Genomic DNA, 21,082 nt, shown 5'->3' with positions numbered 1-21,082 from the left:
CTATATATCCCAGGGGAGAGAGAAGAAACAGGTTTCATATTAGAGGCTGGGGTGTGGGGTACATTACGCATTTCATTAAGCAATGAGGTAGGCATTATGGTAGGTTGTGAGGTAGCTTGTGAAACTGTAAACATGGTAGGTGTTAGCCACATAACTTTCAACCCCTTAACCATACCTTCAGTTTCATTGTCCTGAAAAATGTCGATTTGCAAGGTCAGATTAGTGATATTTGTATACATTGTTGTTAAATTCAGAGATGCATTGCTGCCACTTTTCCATATTGCCTCCTGCTCCCCTTCTTTTATTTGGGACTCCCAGATAAACGATGCTGCCCAATACATCCCCAATACTAACATGGTTACTATAAACACGATTATAACAAAATTCAATACACATCCGTAGCTATATGTGTGTTTAACGCTTATTCTATTCCTACTGCTATGTAACTGAACATTTGTGTTTGGCGTTGATTCCATCATCATGTCACCTAAAGAAATAATAAAAACCGGGCGGGTTCTAATAGAGTTGTAGGTGGGACAAGTCGGATGTATAGTTGAGCTTGTGAGCGAGAGAAAGAGATAGTGAGAATAAAAGGGTGAGGGGAGAGAGAGAGAGAGAGAGAGCGATAGATTGAGTATTGCCTGGAGAGAAAGAAAGAGAAAGCGAGAGAGAGAGAGAGAGAAAAAGAGAGAGAGAGAGAGAGATAGAGAGATAGAGAGAGAGAGAGAGAGAGAGAGAGAGAGAGAGAGATTGAGTACTGCATTATATTTCACAACATTCGTGCTTGTTTTTATACTATTTATCATATTTAATATATACATGTAGTACTCTGTGTTTTTTATTCTTTTGCCATCTCCCTATGGCACTGCAACATTTGTTTGATCATTAGTCAATGTTTCTGGTTCTATGCTGTCGTACGCCTTTCTGATGTCTGAGAGGTGGAGCCAGTACCGAAGCCCCTTTACCTTTACAGCCAGGGATGTACAGTAGATCACCTCACAAGGTCAATGGAATCTTGGGAAGTTCCATTTTCTCCTGAAACTCTGCACATAGACCAATTCACCAGGGATTAGAGGTTGTGTGGGGATGTCTGCAGCTGCAGTTATTGTGTAAGTTTTGCTCTCTCTTGTGAATGGTGGTGCAATTCGTTTTGCAATACATCTTACTGCCCTTGTGAGTTGGGTGAGATATTCTTTAACTTCTTACCCTAAAACAGTTGCTGTTCTGTGTCCATCAGACATTCTCATCACTAGTGACAGGGGTGTTTGCATGCATCTACCCGTCACTATTTTGTGGGGGGACAGGTGGTGGTCCTTGCTGGGTTGTGTGTGCAGCTCAAAAAGGGCCAAGGCCAAGCAGTGCACCCAGCTCTTTTTTAGGGAGTGGCACAGTTTAAGGAGGCCGTGGTAAATCAAGCACATTTTATGTTTGATACCCAATAGTGAGGTCACCTCTTTGAACAAATCGTTTACAAAATGTGTTCAATTATCAGAACATATGAAATCACATATTCCCCAGTGGGGAACACCTCTCTCATGAGAAATTTAGCAGCACACTTCACGCTGGGGTGGGCACAGGGCCCTGCCTTCACCCATCATGAAAAGGGACATACCACCACGATCAAGTATCAGGCTCCATTGCACCTTTCTCCCATATCTTCATAATCAATGTGCAGCTCATGGAAGGGACCTACAGGGCTGGTAATGTCCCCCTGAGTGTTCTGAGGGTCATCCCTGAATTGAATACTTGGCAGGTTACACATTCTATTACCATTTTGTTGAGGCTTTCTGAAGGTTCGGAACAAATGTGCTGCTTGGATATGTGTGCTGGGAAGTGCAATTGTTTGAAGGCTACATTCAATAGTTCTATGGGCATGACCACTTTACCTGTCGCTTCCTGTCGCCACAGTAAGTCGGTGGGCAAGTGTGTGCACCCTCATTTTGTCCATAGCTCCTGTTCTGCGGGCCATGCTCTTTTCTGTAACTCTATAATTTGGTTAATAGGTAATGAATTGTGTCCCTCTGTTTTTGCTTCTCCCTGCTTTGTTGTCAATATGCATTTTGTACTCATTGGCATGGCCAGATACACTGCTTCGTTGGCAGCTGCGTCCACATCTGCGTTCCTAAATAGATGACATTATTATTGTGTGTGTGAGGTTGGCATTTCACTAGGGCCACTACAGAAGTTTCTGCTAGTGCCTCGATCAGTTTATTCAATAATTCTGCATGTTGTACTGGGGACCCATCGGCCCTTCTCACCCCCTTCTTCTCCATCTAGATAGGCCCGTATATACCATAGTGGTTACATATACTGAATCTAAATATATTGTTACTACACTCCCTTTTGCTGCATGGAGTGCTTCGATCAGTGCCACTAGCTCAGCGGATTGGGCGGAATAATACATGGATAGTCGCTTCTTAACCATTACTTCATATTCCCCATCTTCCGACCTCACAACTGCTGCCCGACATGTTTGTCACCTGTTTCTTGGCAAATGGACACTGATCATCTGCAAAGAACACTTCTCCTTCTTGCAGCACATTTTTCCTTGCTTTTGGAATGTCAACCCCTTCTCCCTCGTATGTGACACAATCATGTTCTTGCATGTCTTTTACCGTACATGGGTCTGTTACGAAAGTGGCTGGGTTTACTGTTTTGCAGGGCACCACATGGATATTTGCACTTTAAACAATTATCTCATAGGCTGATGCCCTTTGTGTTGTTAGAGTGGATTTTGATCTTTCAAGAATGGCAAACAGGGAGTGTTCAATGTACAGGGTGAACACACCATGACAATTATTGAGCTTTTTTTAATAGCCAAAGCGGCGGCTGCAAGGGCCTGTTCACATGCAAAGGTTCCTTGCATCACCAAATCGAGGATGCCAATGTAGTATACTAGGGTTTAATGGCCCATGGATGTCTTTTGTGTTAACACTGCTGTCATTAGTGTTCCATTGGAATGAGAAAATAGTGTTGATAGTACTGGAGCTGTGCTCATCAGTTCTTTCAGGCTCTCAAATGCTGTTTGCATCTCAGCTGTTCATGTTATGTGTGTTTTGTCTTTCTATGCTTCATTGAGGCCTTGAAAGAGGGGGCTGCTGTAGGCTGCATAATCAAGTATCCAGGCCCTACAGTAGTTTCAAATTCCAAGGAATTTCTGCATATCTTTAACCATGTGCGGTTTGGTTGAGGCACGCACTGTGGCCTCCCTGTCGGGTATTTTTCTTTTACCATCTTTTAAAATCAATTGGCCCAAGTACAGGACCTCAATCAGACAGTATTGCAGTTTTTTCTTGTCTACCTTGTACCCCTTGTGGGCATGTAACTGGAGTAAAACAATTGAGTCTCTTCGACAAGTTTCTTCATTCTCACTGCAGACCAGAAGGTAATCTAAGTATTGTATAATCATGCTTGGGACTTGAATATTGCCAAGGTCTTCATGTAATATTCTGTTGAATATGCTGGGGATCCCGCAGTACCCTTGGGGCAGTCGACAGTGTTCATACCTCCTCCCACAACACTGTAATTGCTGTGAGATAATATGAGTCAGGATCAAGGGCACTGAAAAGAACACATTTTTCAGATCGACCACAGTAAATTGAGTGGCCTGTTTTGGAATGCTACACAAAATGGAAGTGGGGTTCAGGACAAGAGGGAACTCCTTTTGCACTATGTCATTGAGTGGGTAGAGGATCTGGATCTTACACCATGACCCCCCGAAGCCTTCTTGATAGGATACACTGCAGTATTGCATGGTGAATCTGAGGGGACAATTATCCCTTGGTGTTGCAGGGCACGTATTGTTTCTTGTATTCCGTCCTCTGCCTCTATGGATAATGGGTACTGTTTTCCTCTGGGGAGTATAGGTCCTTTCTGTATTGCACCATCACTTCACATGGGATGATACTCTTTTCTAAAATAATTTCCCCATAATTTTCGTCATCAGTGAACAGCTCCTCATTTGTTAATTCGCGCAAGTGTATGTTTGGGTCAGTGCACAATTCCGTGCGCCATTCGCCTCCATGCATGTCCATTCCTATTGCCACTACTTTTTTAGCAGATACCTGTACTCCTTCTAAGTCTAGGGACAATATTGTGCCAGCACTATTCCGGGGACAGCTACAGGTCGGAACAAGAAATTAGAGGGCACCATTCATTCTTTTCTGGTCAGTTCAGGCACTGCCGGAGTCAAAACCCTGATCCCGTACATGAACAAGTCGGGATATACTGGCACCCCTCTCACCTTAAGTTCATTAGCCACAGTATGTATCAACAACATTGCTCTGAGTAGACACCTGCCAGGAGTGGAGCAAACAATTCCTCTGTTTGTAAATTATATTGTCATATTCAATTTACTGAGCAAATCTCATCCTAGTAAATTAACTGGGGAGCTTTCATAATAGAATAAGGCTGCTCGTACTGTTTTCCCCCTATCTTGACATCCAAATCTTCTGTAAAAGGAACCATGATTACAGCCCCAGAGAACCCTTGCTTTTCGAGATTTTTGCCAGATAACAGAAAATCATCTTCACATATACATGATTTCTCCGCCCCCAGTCCACCATAAAGATAAACTGTTTGTTTCCTATCTCTGCCCCCACCAGTGGTTCCTCTTCTGGAATCAAGGTAGTGGATAGGACTGGACACACAAGTGCTCTCTGTGAGCTGTCCTAATCTGGGTGTGTATCTCTCCTGGGGCAGGAGAAAATATTTTCACTGAGTATGCACATCCCTCGGTACGGTGCTGGTGCGCTGTTTGTGTCAGTGGCAAAAGGGTTGTTAAGGCGATGGGCCATCTGATTGGGGCGGTTTTGGTGTGATCGCATGTTATGCGGGAGTGTCAGAGGGTGTTATAGCCAGGTGTTGGTAGATGATGAGACTGGACATCTTCTTCGTATGCTCCTCGGGGAGGCTGTATGGGTGACCTGGGTGGGGCCCCTCCTCTTGACCCTTATCCCCTATAGCCCCCTCCTCTCTGTCCCTGAAACGCACCTAGTCCTCTAGCAGACCTGCCACTGGGGTACCATGTATTTCTGCTCTCCTCCCCACTGCTCCTGCCCGTTGTCTGCCCACACCATCCTTGCCTGCGTTGCTACAGACACACCTCCCTCCACCCCTGTGACAGCTGCAAACTTCACCAATTTCGTCTGTACCAGTTTTGCTTCTTCAGGTAATCTTCTCTGAATTGTTTCTTTCTCCCTTTCTTTGATCCACCTACAGTGATGTACTATAATGTTCAGAATCTCAGGCCAGCCTTTGGCTTCTATCCCTAAAATTTTATCAAGGGTCTTCTGTACTTCCTTTGGGAGGCCTCGCTTAATGCTGAAGTAAAAGAGGGATGCAGACTAGTCCCACGCAGTGCTTGTCTACATGTGCCACACCTCCTGCACCCGAAGAATGAACTGTGCATCATCTTCCTCATCCCCCATAGTGCACTGCATTATGGAATGTAAATCGGGGGTATCCGAGAAGGTTCTCGGCAGGGCATCCCACACCTGTGAACCTAACGTTATTGAATGACACCCCATCATGAGTGTTGTTACTTGTTGTCACACCCAGGAATCCTGCTTTCACCCACACAAAGTCTGCTTGATCTCCTACCACAGACACCAAAATACTTTTAATATCTCCTATTGCTAGGGGCACACCCGCAGTGTTCTTTTCAAATGCGTAAATCCATTTTCCTGCACCCGCTGTGAGTGGGGGGAGGGATTTGAAGAGGTTGTTTTTATCCATCTGTGCCCAGGGCACACAGTGGGGCCACCCGCCCCCTTATGGATGAGGGGCATCTGTAGCTTTGACTTCACCTTCCCACTGTTCACCTTTGTTGCTTTCTTTTTCGCTAAGGCTATTCCCCCCATTCTATTCCAGAGTCTTCCTTCCCATTCCTCGCTTTCCCTTGGGGTGGGCCCATTGCAACTGCTGTATCATCCCTCCTACGGACCGCTCATCTAGGGGCACTGTCTGATTTCCATTGATCTTCCGGGAGGAGAGAGGAGCTTTTCAGGGGTGGGGGCCCTCCCACTTTTCAGGGGTGGGGGCCCTCCCCCAGATGCTTGTGTTATTTTGCATATTGCTCACAAGCGGGCTAATTCTGTCTGGGTGGACATTAGTGCTACTTCAAGATCTCGAGTACTCGGTCCAATGGGGGCGGGGGTGGTCGTTGATAGGACATAAGGCGGAGGTGGGGCTGTGCCATGTGGTTGGCGCACTTCTTCCAGACTCATATGTTGGATCTGTGTATCCCTCTGCAGGCCTTGTAAGCAATGGATATATGTATTTGGGCTCTTCCTCCCATTTTCCCTTTACACCATGGTCTTCTTTCATTACTGCGGACGACTCTGACCCCTTTTCCTTTTTATTTGTGGTGGACGTTTCCTCGGACATCCTCCAAAAATCTAACACTTCCTGTCTGTTTTGGAGCTGCTTCCCTTTGTATTTTGCCATTAGATGTGTGGATAGGTGTTCTAATGTCCCCTTGTCAAAGGACCCCTCCTCTGGCCAAGCATGGGATAGTCCCTCTCCCTCAGTCTCATTTACCCATTGACTGTGATACTTTTTTATATGTTTACTGTACAAGGGGAGATGCTTACAAATATGTGACCGTGGGGTGTCCATTCCCATGACCCACAAGGTACACCTCTCTTCCCTTCTTTATGTATAGGCCCCCCAACACCTCTCAGGGCATTCCCTTTCTTTCACCCCTCTGTGTTATCCTTGAATCTTACTTTCTGGGGTAGTCAATATTGTCTTAGAACCTTTGTCTGAAACATTACAATACACTGTATGATGACATACACAGAACATGGAATGTTTCAAAAACCAACATACCACATCAAAACCAATTAACAAAAAAAATATACCCCACGCCCTTTCTTAGAGCATATTGACTTCCTCATTCACTCAACACTTGCATCACCTCTGCCCCTGCTGGGCCCACCGCCATATATTAAAAAAACACTGAAAAATAATAAGCTAAAATAACAAGCTAAAACCATAACCAGTACTTATTCCAGAGCCCTCTAATTATATGGGACTCCTACTTTTGTCTCCTTATTTATCCTCAGCACTGGTCAGGACAGTGCACTGTGACGCCGCCTTCTACCCACTTTCAGAGCTAGGTTCCCGTATCTCCTTTGTATTTTCACCTTATTTCTGTTTATATAAAAAAAACAATGGCCATAAAAAACAAAGCGCTTTACTTCAAACAGTCAAACTATTCATTCACATCCAACCCTTGAGTGTTCCCTTCAATCATTCTTCTGTAAATTCCCCAAATTCCCCACATTTGTTGTTCCTTGCAATTTATACTCACCTGCACGTGTTCTTCCAAGAGCCTCTGTTTGCGGTTTATCCACAACACATGGGCCTCTCCCTGGGGCCGCACACGGCTCAGGTGAGAAGCGAGGTATTCGCAAAGCCGAAACCCACAAGAACCTTTTTCTCCTGCGTACACATTTTTTGGGGACTGGTCGGCCGTAGGTGGGGGGGCACTGCCTGAGAAGCCCTGGATCTCACTGAATACTCTGACAAACTGGCCTGCCACGTGCTCCAAAGGCAATACCGCCTCTCTGTCCTCACAAAGAAGTGAGCTCTTATCCAAGCCCTCGTCTCTGCGGCATCCAGCAACTTGGCTGAACAATATCTATTGTTTGTACTAGCACAAGTGTGTAGTAAGTCTTGAATTGTTAGCTAGTTATTACATGTTTAACATTACACAATCACCACTGACATATTGTTACCAACATTATAAACACAACCCCTTGTAGGGACTTTTCATCAAATTGTATTTCACATGTGATGTCATCAGTGATGCCATCAATGACATTTGTGATGTCATCTTTCATGTCCTAGGTGTTAATCTTAGCAGTGCACGGTGGTGGCGTGAGTTATGGTTGCTTATCTTACCAGAACATGCACATTTCTGAGTTTTTTCGGTTTTACTTGTAACCATAACCTCCCTTTAACAAAGTATTTGCATTGAATTTGATAGGTTTTCATTAGTGCAATTTAACCATAACATCCCTTTAACAAAGTTTTTTTCAGAGAATGTCATGGGTTTTTACCAGTGCATGCTATTTTCCTACAACTTACTAATATCATACTTACCCCAATATAGCAACTTTTTAGTCCGAATTATAAAGTTTCACCTTAAAACTCTGCCATTTCCCACCTTCTAGCATCATTTTTAACACTTTAATACTTTTTCCACTGTTTTTGCTTCCGTCAACGTCCGCAAACATCTGATGCCATCGCTGACCTTCCAGACAGTGCCACGTGACCATGCGCAGCATGATGACGTGTCCATAAACCTGTTTGCACTTTGCGTTCGGATTCTTGCTTCTAGGACAGTTTGGAACTGCATTTTCTACTGATCTAGGAACTTTCAAGCTCAAAATGTACCCTTGCACAGGTCCTACACTATTAACAATCTAGTACAAAGCACACACTTGGAAGAATAGTATCAAAACTGCTATTTGTCTTAAAAATGGCATCAGCTATTGCCATTCCTCCTCCCCAAGAGCCACCACCACCACCAGCTGGAGAACCCACACAACAAAAAAAGCACAGTATTTCCAAAGACAATGAAGGGGACCAAGTAGATGTGGTAGAGGAAGTCCCTACCTCTGGCACCCAGAGAGAATTATGGGTGTGGCAGTTCTTTACCATTGTTGGAAATGTACCAAAGGCTAAAGCTACAAAAGTGAGTGCAGTCGCGGACGACCTGGACATTACTCCTACGGGACCACCTCCATGCGCCGCCACACAAAATCCAAGCACTGCAATACTCTCAGAAAGATTGTTCCTTTCTTAGCAAGTAGTAGGCTGTCTTACTCCACACCATCTTCCTCAACCAATACTGTAACCACATGGCCAACATCCCACCAGCTAGCTTGCAAGCAATAAAAGAGGCTGTTGATCCATATCTTTGGGATAAAATAGTCCTCTGCATATACTGCAACACACCACTCTGCAGGTGGAAGCAATTTCAAAGTGCTTTTGAATCTGTAATCAAGTAGCATGAGAAACACTGCCACTACCTTAGAAGTAACAGAGGCATAACATCTTCCCCTGTCCATCTGCTCCTCCATATGACTGCTTGGTGGCTCTTCCCTCATTTCCCTTCTCATCTTATGTTGTAACCTCTCCTGCAAACACTTTTGTTTTTAAAACAACAAAAGAAAGGTTCCGTTACGAACCACCTTTTACAGTTAAAAAATACAACTAAAAAAAATCTAATAAAATTCTACTTTACATTTCTCAGTAAAGTACATGGACTCCATATGTGTTTCCAACATTGCCATTTGTATTTTGTGTTAGGCTAATGGGAATAATGTGGTGTTCATCCCCTGTTGCAGGGACTGGAATGGGGGATAACGACCTGGGAGCCCAAGTTATTGGCCCAAGTAAAGTGTGTCTGTGTGCGCCCTGATGCCTGCGGGCTTTGGCGCATTATAAATAAATAAATAAATAACAAGGGCTCCGGACCATTATCCTCCATTGCAGCCCCTGCAATGAGGAAAAAAGGCCATTAGCAGCCCTGGTTCCCAAAGTGGGAACCCCGGTGCTAGAAAATAGATTTTTCCAAGATGGCCACCATAGAAAGGGAATGCGGGGCTCCGTACGGAGCCCCTCTTCTGTTTCCATGGCAGCCTGCAGAAGGTGAAGACAGAACCCTATGACCATATTACCACAAGCAAATTCCTTTCAAACCTATCCTACTTTTGAATAACTTTACCACATTGCCGGTCGCAGGTGGACATGGCCACTTTAACACAATTTTTCATCCCTCACGTTCATGGCCGGTAGCCAGATTGTCTGGGTCATAACCTTATAGCATGACTCAGACAATCTAGCCACTGCCCATGGTGACAGGCTATACCTCAGTCACCAAAGGTATATCACTATTTTTTGTACCTACAATATGACACTTGTCAAAAAATAAAACACAGGCACATTTGCAAAACCATGCTTTAAGGTCCTTGTCAATGTTCCTTACACGTGTTTGCTGGAAATCCGCCCATGTTTTACTTTTTCAAAAGTGTCAAAATGTGTGTACATACAATAGTCATATAACTTAACCTCCACTTGACGAAATCCATTCAGTGTTTACACAAACTTTGAAGGCTGGGTCTATAATTTGTCTGAACACTTTTGTAACATTCGTCAAATGGCCACACAGTTATAAGCCATTTAAAAATGTTGAGACCCCCCTCTAATTTAGCCCCCTCTTGAGAAAATCAAACCAAACTGTACAAAAACATTTATATCTAGATGTAAAATCGTTTTGCAAACGTTTGTGCACATTCATCAAATGGCACCACATTTATAGACCTTTACAATATTTTGGGACACTCCCTCTAAATTTGTTCCTTTTTGACAAAACAGCTCCACACTTTCCAAAACCATTTAGGATCAAGTCTGGAATGAAATCCCCAAATTTTTTGCAGTTTCATTAAGTGGTGTCGAAGTTATAAGCCATCCAAGAACTGCTTTTCACCAACCCTTTAATGCAGAAATAGGCATAGATGGCCCCGAATATTTGAAGTGTTTGCGAACCTCACAGGACTGTCCCTGAACATCCGGATTGTTCGCGGACTTCAGGGGTGAAAAACACATGTTTTTTTACTTCTTATGGCCATATCCCATCCCATCCACATCACCCCTCACGTACCTATATATTTTTTGATAAGTTTGACATGTCCAATGTTGTGTTTTTTAATATGTTTTTACCACGATGTTCGTGGACACTGGCCACTGTCCACGAACCCAACATGGCGGGTGTTTCCAAAAATCTGACGCCTTTCACGCTCTTCACCATCCAATTAGGGGGCACGTCCGATGTCCGCGGACATCACATCACCCTCTAGGCCAATCGGGTGCCTGTCCATGGACCGAACAGGGACATGGGTCTGCGGACCTGACCCAAATATCACTAATTATTTGGAACCTACTTTTTGCCTGTTTCAAAAACTACTGGGTGGGTTTACACCAAATTTACAAAAGCACTCTTTTGGGGCCAAGCCGCTGCTCCTGCCGCACATTTGGTGAAAAATCGTCCACCAGTTTCGGCTGTAGGCATGAGCAACAATTAGTTCCATTGCATCTATGGAAAAAATAAATGTGGGACCCCCTATAATTTTGACCCCCCATTGGCGAAACCTCACCAAACTTAGAGCAGGCCATATACTTTTTTTGCAAAGTTTGGTGAGGATTCGTCCAGGAGGAGCAAAGTTATAAGTCCCCCAAAAAGTGCTCTTCCTATGAGTTGAGCAACGTAACCATATTTACACGCCGCTACCGCAGGCCCTGTGATATTACACAGATTGTGGGTAGGTTGGAAGTGGGTACGCCCATCGTATGTGATTGAAAGTGCACAGGGATACAGGTGAGATTCCTTTGTTTGTACATTATGATAACTGTTGCATTTTGTTGCTGCATAGCTCCATGGCGGTGTGCTGTGCTTTGAGATGCCGCAGTGAAAAGTCACGCAGTGTGGGCTCTGGGCGCAGTGTTTGCCTACTGTTAGTATGGTAGAGGGTATGGGTGAAGGGCAACTTATGTGTGCTTGGATAGTGTGCTGTGTGCACAATGCCTGCAGCATGGGCACTATTGTAAACATTTTGTGGTTACGTTGGCAGTGACACAATACCTTCTGAGTGGAATTCAGTAAGACAATAGCATGTGAATGAAAGGGTGTAGGGCTGCCAGAAACAGTGTAATGTTCATGCATTATGGGAACTGTTGCATGTAACTTTGTGCATGTGCATTGAGGTGTGGAGTTTGGTTAGGTGTGCCTGTGCCTGTGGTGTGTATGTGCATAGTGGTAGTTGGTGACATGCTGACATGCATGATTGCATTACGGTGCAAGGAATGTGTGCAAGGAGCACACCAACTGGAGCAATGCAGGTTTGACAGTGCATGAGGCACAGGGTGGTGATCTTTGGAGAATGGGTGTGGAGCACATTGTTGTTGTGTTATAATACTACAAGTGAGCTGTAAAGCGTGTATTGTGCATTCCATGGTTGTGGTGATAGTTGCAACGTGCTACAGTATTTGGTGCGCAGCAGGAGATGGTGCAGTGAGAAGTTGTGCAGTGTGTGCACAGGGTGCAGTGTGTGCATATTGTGAGAATGGAAGTGGGTATGGTTGAAGTGCAGGTTATATGTGGTTGGTTACTGTGCTGTGTGCAGAATTACTGAAGTAGGCCCAATATTGTGCAGCTGTTGTGCATAGGTTGCCAGTGACACAATACTTTGTGAATGACAGTGCGTAGGGGTGATGCAGCCTGTGGTATGTTTGTGGATTCTGCTAAGTGTGTCCTGTTTATGTGCATGGGTGTTTTATGGTGTGGGGGAGTTGGGTGGAAGTGCTGCTACTTATGTTACATTTGTGCATAATGGTAGATGCCCACATGGTTGCTTGCTTGGATGTATAGTGTGCTGGTGGGGGTGGAAAGCGGTGCAATGTTGTGTGCATGGGGAAAGGTGTGCTGGGTGTGTCTGAGGATCTTTGTGGGTGCTGCAATCTTGCATTATTTAGCAGATGTTTCTGGTGGAGGGGCTTTGCAATGAAACGGAACGTGTACTGAGGGTGTTCAACGGTAAATATGGAGTGCTGTATAGAAATTACAGTGTGCTATGCAGAGCCTTTGTATGTCATTGTTGCATGCTTGTTTGAAAATTTGATAGCACCCAATGGGGGAGAGCTGCAACAAGTGCCCGTGCATAGGGAAGAAGTATTGTCTCAGCTTCACTGGGCCGTGGCCCTCACTGTATATGGGAAAGCGCACGTGCACAGCCTGCGATTATGAGCAGGGTGGAAAGGAAATTGGAATTGTGGGAAATAGGCAAGTAGGAGTTTAGGCCGTGGATCACAGGAAGGGGCGGTACCTTTTCCTCCCAATACTGTGTTGTGAGGTTAGTCGAGATGGAGAGATGCACAGTGCTTATCGTCGGTGATACCTTTGTGCACCATTTGCACAGGTGTTGTGTGCAAAGAGGTATTGCTGGTATTTTTGGGTTGGAAGGAGTGGACACTCTCTGGGCCTGTCAGGGAGACTGCAGTTTCAGTGGGATGGGTCGCCTTTGCAGATATGTGGCGTCCGTCACAAACGTTGACTTTGTCGTGCTGCACTATGGAAGCCTACATTTGGGTTACCTATATGTGTGGATGATTAATCTGTCACCTGAAAAGGTTGCTGACCAGAGTGATGCATGTTTTTCCTACTGCAAAGGTTGTTTACTCATGCATAACACCAAGAGGAGTTTGGGTCCATGACGGTGTAATTTGTCCGCTGCCAGAGGTGGGAAGGTGTGCTATAAACTGAATTATGCATCAGTTTATGCAGACTGCTTGCATGTTCTCCACCCACTATGAGATAATTTTAAAAAAGTTGCTGGCACGCACATCACAAAAACAACAACAAAAAACACTTTCATTTATCTACGATGGAAGACTGAATCCCCAGTTCAATATTGTTTACCCCATCGTCCCCCACCCCCACTATCACGGAAAGGTAGTGCATTACACGGTACTTTCAGGATTACACGTGCCACATCCAGGGTGGCTATGTGGATGTAAATGGATGGAGATATCGTGCATACTTTCATTGAACATTGTAGTGGACGTGCTTCGGAATGGCACGATATTTGTACTGTAAATGTGTAACGGTACATTTCAAGTGTTGTACAAGAGTGACAGTTTTGGATGATTGGGGCTTCGATGCGACTGGTCGATGCGTGTGTGCCTTTTTACATGTAACTCAATGAAGTAGAGCTGCAGAGAACATATTGCAAAGGGAAGAAGGACTGCTCCAGCTTTACAAGGGTGCAGCACCTGCGCTACTTTGGGAGGCGCACGTGCCAAAATGTGCCCCTTCCACCACCTTGTCCAACTGCCATGGCAGTGTCAGGATTAGCCAATGAGGTAGTGTGGGTGTGTATAACAGGAAGTGGAGGTGTAACTGTTGTACATTATATTCTGCATACTGAGGGTGGCTGACATGGTGAAAAGCATTGTGTTGACTTTAGGTGATCCCTTTGTCATAGATCTGTACAACTATGCCCTGACACTTTGACAGCAATTTTCCTTTGGAAGGAGTGGATGAATCGTGGAACGCTGTGTATGAGTGCAATTTCGCTGATATGCATGCACTTTGCAAAGTCTTCTCCACTTTTCCAGTAGGAGAGGTCATCATCATCCATTACGGCGGCATGCATATGGGTTACCTGCCTAGCTTAGAATTGTTCCATAGACTGAGGAGATTGCTGAATGTCATGAGGATGCTTTTTCCCACCACCAAGGTGCTTTTTGCATCCATAATACCACAAATAGTATGGCCTACTGCTCATGGTTTTTGTTCCGGGCCAGGTGGAGGAAGGTGTCTCATCAACAGAAGCATCTACACTTTTTTGTCCGCTCGTGGAATGTTTTTCTGCGACAATGATCACATTAGTTGTGGAAATGTAGAGTGTTTCCAAGAAAATGGCATTTTTTTGTCACCCATTAGCAATGCTGTTTTGTTTGCTCATCTACAGACTGTGGTGAAGAGTGTACTGCACTACTGTGAGTAGAAGAACTCACAAGAGCTAATGAACACAGAAAAAAGGTGTTTCCGTAGAAGCATCTAAACAAAAAAAACAACCGGCTCTTTGAAGAGTCGCCCCTTACCACGAACTACCCCTACCCTGGTTGCCAGTTACTCCTCACGCCTGTACGCAGAGTGAAAGCTGCATCTGGAGATTTTGCGAGTTGCGGCAACAGAAATTGAACTGTAGGGATTGTCCAATCACATGATTAGGGTGTGCTTCAATAGGAAGAGGGACTCCTGCTTCACTGGGGTCCGGCCCTCGACATACTTGGGGACCTGCACATGCCACATTCAGTGCTTCTCACCATGCTGGCCTATGGAAATGGAACTGCAGTGATAGTCCTATCAGGTGGTGCTCAGGGTGTGCATCACAGGAAAGTGCACCAATACAAAGAAGGACTCCTCCTGCTGTACTGGGGTACGGCACACAAGGTTCTTGGAAACTGGCACGTGCCACATTCTGCTCTTCTTAGCATGCTGGCCAATGGAAATGAGACTATGGCCTTTGACCAATAAGGTGCTCAGGGTGTACATGCACGAAAGAGCTCCAATAGGGAGAAGGAATCCTCCTGCCTCACTGGGGCGCGGCCCTTGGGCTCAATGGGGAAAGGCACATGGCACATTTTGTGCTTCTCACCATGGTGGCCAATGGAAATGAGACTATGGATTTTGGCCAATCAGGTACTCTGGGTGTGCTTCACTGGAAAGGGCGGCATTCAGTTTCCCCATTACGTGGTGTACTGCGTCTGATAAAAATGGCAAGACGTATAGTTTTCGTCGTGGGTGATGGCTTTGTGGAAGATCTGTGCGTGTATGACCTCCAAGAAGAATTGTCTGGCAATTTCAGTTTGGAGGGAGTGGACGCTTTGTGGTGTAGTGTCAAATCGTGTTGTTTCAGCAGACTGCTTCTAGAATGTTGACGCGTGGCCTCTTCGGCAACTGTACATTTTGTGATCATGCACTTTGGACCCTTCTTTTTGGATTACATGCCTTATATTTAGTCAACTGAAGATTATGAGGAAAGCAGTGCCGCACATTTGTCCTACTGCCAAGGTGCGTTTCTCATGTATACCCCGAGGATAGTGTGGAAGTATTCCAAAGATTCCTGTCGCCAGCCAGAGGTCAGAAGGGGTCTCATCAACAGAAGCATGTATGACCTTGTGAGTGCTGCTGGGATGTTCTCTTGTCAGAATGAGAACATTGGTTTGCGATACATACACCTTTCAAGCAAATGGCATGTCTTTGTCGCACAATGGCAATGAAATGGTATTTCACAATCTACACACTGCAGAGAAGACCCTATTATAAGAATGTCAGCTGACGTTCAAAACACACATATACGTATGAAGACCGCAAAAAAGTGTTTCCACGGAAGCACCTTTACCAACAAAAAAAAAACAAAGGTTCTTTTAAGAGCCACAACAACTAATGACGTCCGCTCCCCTGGCTGAAAGTTATTCCCTCACTACCGCGCTCACCCAGCAGAAAAAGTTGTGATAGTTGCAGGGTGGCACATGTTACATATGCCCCTTTTGCACATGACGGCCATAGAAATGGGCCTGCAGAGGCTACCGGATTGGGCAATAAACTTTGTGGGTGTGGTGTGTGCAGACAGCTCTGGTACAAAGTGTATTTGTTGACAGAAACGCAGAAGGTGCGGTTATGGCTGTGTGTTTCAAGAGGCACAGCATGCAGGTTTTAGGGGATTCCGACATACATTGAGTGAAAGTGAATGGAAAACACTGTGCAGTGGATACACATTTTGCAATCTATCATGTGCATGTGTAGTGCAATGGAGTAGCTACAAGGAAGTGCCAGATTTTGGTTTCCCTGTATGACACTTTGGTGACACGCAATCATGCCGATATTATTGGTGTTCATTGCGCAGGGAAAATGCTGCAGCAAGTTACACAACCTTAAGTGCCATTTGCGATGAAGGAGGCACTTTCCCAGTTCATGCGTTTGTTTTAGATCTCTTGCAGACGTTTGTAGCACATTATGAAGCCACCGATGTGTCAGCGTTATTTCCTATTTGGTCCTTGAATGCAGACAGCGCAGTACATTGCAAAGAAGAGTATTTGTGGCTTTGTACGACATGTGCCAGTGGCATCATTCACCCATGGGACTCTGATGTCTCACAGCACAAATTCTTTTCCCCAGCTATAACGTTTTTCTTACTATCCCAGCCATCCCGATTTTTGCACACCCCATCTAAATTGGCTTGGTGCCCTTCTTGAAAGTAGTGACATTTTTTGTACTTAGTGTTGCGCTCTGGCTCTCTTGAAAATGCTCTGAAACACCTTCAAAAACCTCTTTGTACAGCGATCCCCTTTGTAACCGATTGAACTGCAGTGTTTACCAAACTGCCACGCCTCCTGCCCTGCATGCGTGCATTGGCAATTCTGTTGTTGATCTGTGAAAGGTGCTTTCTTCATTTACCTTTTTCCCTTTCACAGTTAATTTTTATTTATTATGGTGTTCGCACACACGCCACAGAAGGAACGGCAGGAAAGGTCCGGTACAGAAGGGGCAGCACCTGTTTGGATACTATAGGGGACGTGCCGGCAGATGGAATTATTGGGTGGTCCTCACCTACATAGGCACCTGTCATTGTAATGCTTCCGTAAGGACTGTTACATACGCCCTTCCAAGTTCCTTCCCTTTGTACAGTAGCGCGTTGCAATACATGAACAATACAATGCCTTTGCCGGGTAAGGGTCTGTAGCGCGGCATATGGTTTGAAAAGGTTGTTTTACAGCTCTGCTGCCCTACAGGAGTGCGCTCTTGTTGCCCCCAGCATATGTGCAAAATGCTGCACATGAAAGTACCCTACATCATTGCTGAAAGGGCAGGAGCCTGCCCACTGGTCCCTTGTGCTTTGTTTCCAGTTGTCGTTATATGCAGTAGAAACAGTTTATGCTACACCATTACTGTTAGGGGTAGCATTCACAGATATACATACATTGTGGAATACAAAATTGTTTACAAGGACGGGAAACACAGCTTCATTACGTGCAGCAGGAAGCCATTTATTCTGTGCGACCCATGCAGCTGCAGCACTTTTGTAACCGGCACTTAAGTTGTTTGCGCTCTGCATAATTTTGCTATTCCCTTACTTGCCTTTACAAGCACTAGTATGCGCGTGAGGAAGGTGCAGCAGCTTCGCCATGTTGTCGACTAAGTACAAACTGTCCCACCTGAACTTACATGTTTTCTTCAAATGTACGACCGGCAGGCGGCCTCTTGATACTTTGCAGACACAATGCAATTCTTTCACGGGTCATGGAAAGGCAAGCAGCAGATAAGTGAAAGTAATGCAACATTTAACACGGCCACGTGACAATGCAGATTGCTGGCCCTTGTTTAACAGTGGCTGTTAGACAGTTAGGAGTACTGTAGCCACACATTGGTAGGTTTGCAGAGCCACCCACAAACGTTTACGTTTGGAACAACGTTTTTCGATAGAATTTCATGGGTTTTTGCTAGTGCAACTTAACCATAATGTCCCTTTAACAACAATGTTTTTGTTAGTGAATATATATATATATAGAGAGAGAGAGAGAGAGAAAGAGAGAAGAGAGAGAGAGAGAGAGAGAGAGAGAGAGAGAAAGAGAGAAAGAGAGAGAGAGAGAGAGAGAGAGAGAGAGAGAGAGAGAGAGAGATCATAGAAGGAACACCCCTTTGCCCTTAAGCCATTTTGTCATGCACTGGACTCATACTTTTTGGAGGACACAGGCTAAGGTTCATGGGATCGGGAGTATGCTTAACATTTGTATACACGACCTTCCATGAGATTGCATTGCACGATATTCACAAGTGGCTGGGGCAGCCTTCTAGAAAAGCTAAGAGATATGGGTTGTCTAGACAATGTATGGGTATGAAGTCTGCATATTATGAACATGGGTGCCACACAGAAAGACTTCTAAAGCAACAACAGAATTGTTTTTTCCGTGATAGAAACGAGTGCTGTATTAAATGAAAGCAGAATAAAGAGTGACTAAGTAATCTGGGTTGCTGATGTCTTCACATTACAAAGTTTTTGGCCTTCAGTGTTGCTAATCAGATATGGATCGGCCAAACCTATTTCAGTGTGCAGGTAACATAACACAATCAAGTAAACATATGTTTTTGTATCTTGCAGGCAATTCTAACAATGATGCTAAAGAAACAAGAGCACACATAAGGGGCATTTTACTTGCCACCAGGGGACACAAAGCTGTCTCAAATTAGTCTGCAGAAGTGCTGCCCAAGGTTCATTACTTGAGGTAGGCAAACACCTTATATTCAGGGAGGACTATTTTAGCTCTGTCATCACTCGCTGTAACTATGTATGTTTCCTTGTCTCCACACTGACGCTTTTTAACAGCCACCCTGGCACACAAGTCAACTCTGCTAGTTAGTCAGTTTGTGATATGTTGTGCAAAAACGGGAATTTCGACACATATGATTTTCAACTAACTAAAGAAAGCTAATCTTAGAAAGTGCTTTCTTTTAAAATGGTCCTCTGGCTGAAGGATCACTGTATGCAGTGGCTGGGGTGATTTTGGAGATCTGATGCAACACTTACACTTATGACTTTGCAAGCAACATGTCTTCAGCGTCTCACAAGAACTCCTGGCATGTTGTGCTCTGTGAACAGCTTGTAGTAAAGCAGAAGAGCAGTGCACTCTCCCGTCTCTTACTCTACTTCCACACGCATGACCCAAACAACTGTTCAGGCTTGCTTACTCTGGTCATATTTGCATATGAAAACTTATTTGGAAAGCATCATCCATACATATCCCACAGGGATGTTTCTGCACAACGCATTACTAATTAACAGTCCTGCTCACCAGTTTGAAACATTGCAATTGCATGCTCATTATTGGCTATTAAATGTGTTCTTTCAATACAATTCTAAAGGCAGAAGAATGTCTTTTTATTAATAAGGGATATTGAATTAGGGGACTGCACGTTCAATATAAGGACGAATTTAATAGCCAATAATGAGCATCTAATTGCAATATTGGTTGACACTCTAGTTGCATGACTCACCTCAAGCAGGGGACAGCACATTCAAGAAATGGGGGCATTTAATAGCAAGCAATTAGCATGCAACGGTAACACTGGCTGACACATTACCTGCATGACTCACTTGGCAGTGAAGTTGAACAGCTTCGCTTCTCTCAGTAAATTAATGATGTAATACCCTTCTATCCAACAAACCCATTGGGGAGGAAGTGCATGTGACGCATATGTGGTGATGTCACTCAGCAGCACTGGACTGTATCGTAACAATGTGATGTGAAAAACATCGCCAGACTATTTTTTATTTTTCAATTTCTCTTTTTTCCTTTTGTACCGCCATTCCTTTTATTTGATTACTAATGGATTAAATTGAATGTATTTTATTATCCTTGATATGTGTCTGAACCCTCCAGAAACCCCCTTCTCTCCTTGACATTATTAAATGTTCTGATCGAAATCCTAATCTCAACGATGTTTGTCCTTATATTGATCTTTAAGAATTGTCTGTGTTTAAAAGCTTGGTGTCGGAAGCCATAGCATTGTGTTAATATGTTCTGAGCCCTTCTCAATCCTAGATAAGGACCTGAGGTCAAAAACACATGTCGGCTGGGGCATATCTGAACTGAAATATTTCTTCTCTGTATTATGAAGGAATTTTGATTTGGAAGAAACTGTTGTAGAAATCTATTCATGGACTTTATATTGTCAGATTCATATGATTTGAGTTCAAGGTTATTACATTCTTTCAATATTTGATCATTATAAGCTATATTTGGAAGGATTGCTCAGGGGAAACAGGTTTTTCTTGGAAGCACAGGTTCGAATCACACACTTAAAAGCCACTCGCTGGTATGAAGTGCATTATAAATGAACAATACAAACATTTAAAAAAATCATTATATCGGATACAACAATAGAATGTTGAGATGATAAGTGCATTTATTATGGTTTATAATACATTAACATACCATAGGCAAGCACTGACAAAGCCAAATGTAGTCCCTGTTACTCACACCATGTGTCAGTCATCTCATATAACCTGAATTTGTAAGGTATTGTCAAAATGTGGTCTGGTACTAGTATCCTATCGACGGTATTTCTATGACACACCAGGGTGTTGTGTCAAAAAGCCTGTACCCTTACACCATTTCTAGGTTTTATTAATCAAAACACAGTTACTCACACCATTGCCAGTTACTGCCAAAAACCACAGGTAATTGCACTATGGCTATCAAATAGCCAGTCACTAGCACCAGTGTGAAGAATGTGGGCGATTAGCACAGTAGTTCCAATTTCCATTAGGCTTAAAAAGGATAGCATTTGTAGGTTTCATTATGCCCACTAAACACATTTAGTTTTGTTTCTTTAATGCAAATGTAACCACAGTCCCAGATGCTATTTTCCCTTCAGAACAGTAATGTCAGATTCAATTATGCTAACTTAGGACAGTGTGGTCAGATTCAATTATTCCAAGGATGCTTA

General features: G+C 44.1%; 1 protein-coding gene across 2 annotated transcripts in view; it reads right to left on the bottom strand.

Moving 5' to 3' along the window:
- Positions 1-21,082, bottom strand: part of LOC138579862 (uncharacterized) — a 513,147-nt gene that overhangs the window by 396,054 nt on the left and 96,011 nt on the right. The window lies entirely within an intron of this gene.

The sequence above is a fragment of the Ambystoma mexicanum genome, chromosome 3p (assembly GCF_040938575.1).
Source record: "Ambystoma mexicanum isolate Mex_15411 chromosome 3p, UKY_AmexF1_1, whole genome shotgun sequence".
Taxonomy (NCBI): Eukaryota; Metazoa; Chordata; class Amphibia; order Caudata; family Ambystomatidae; genus Ambystoma; species Ambystoma mexicanum.
This window is presented reverse-complemented; position numbering and strand designations above follow the sequence as displayed.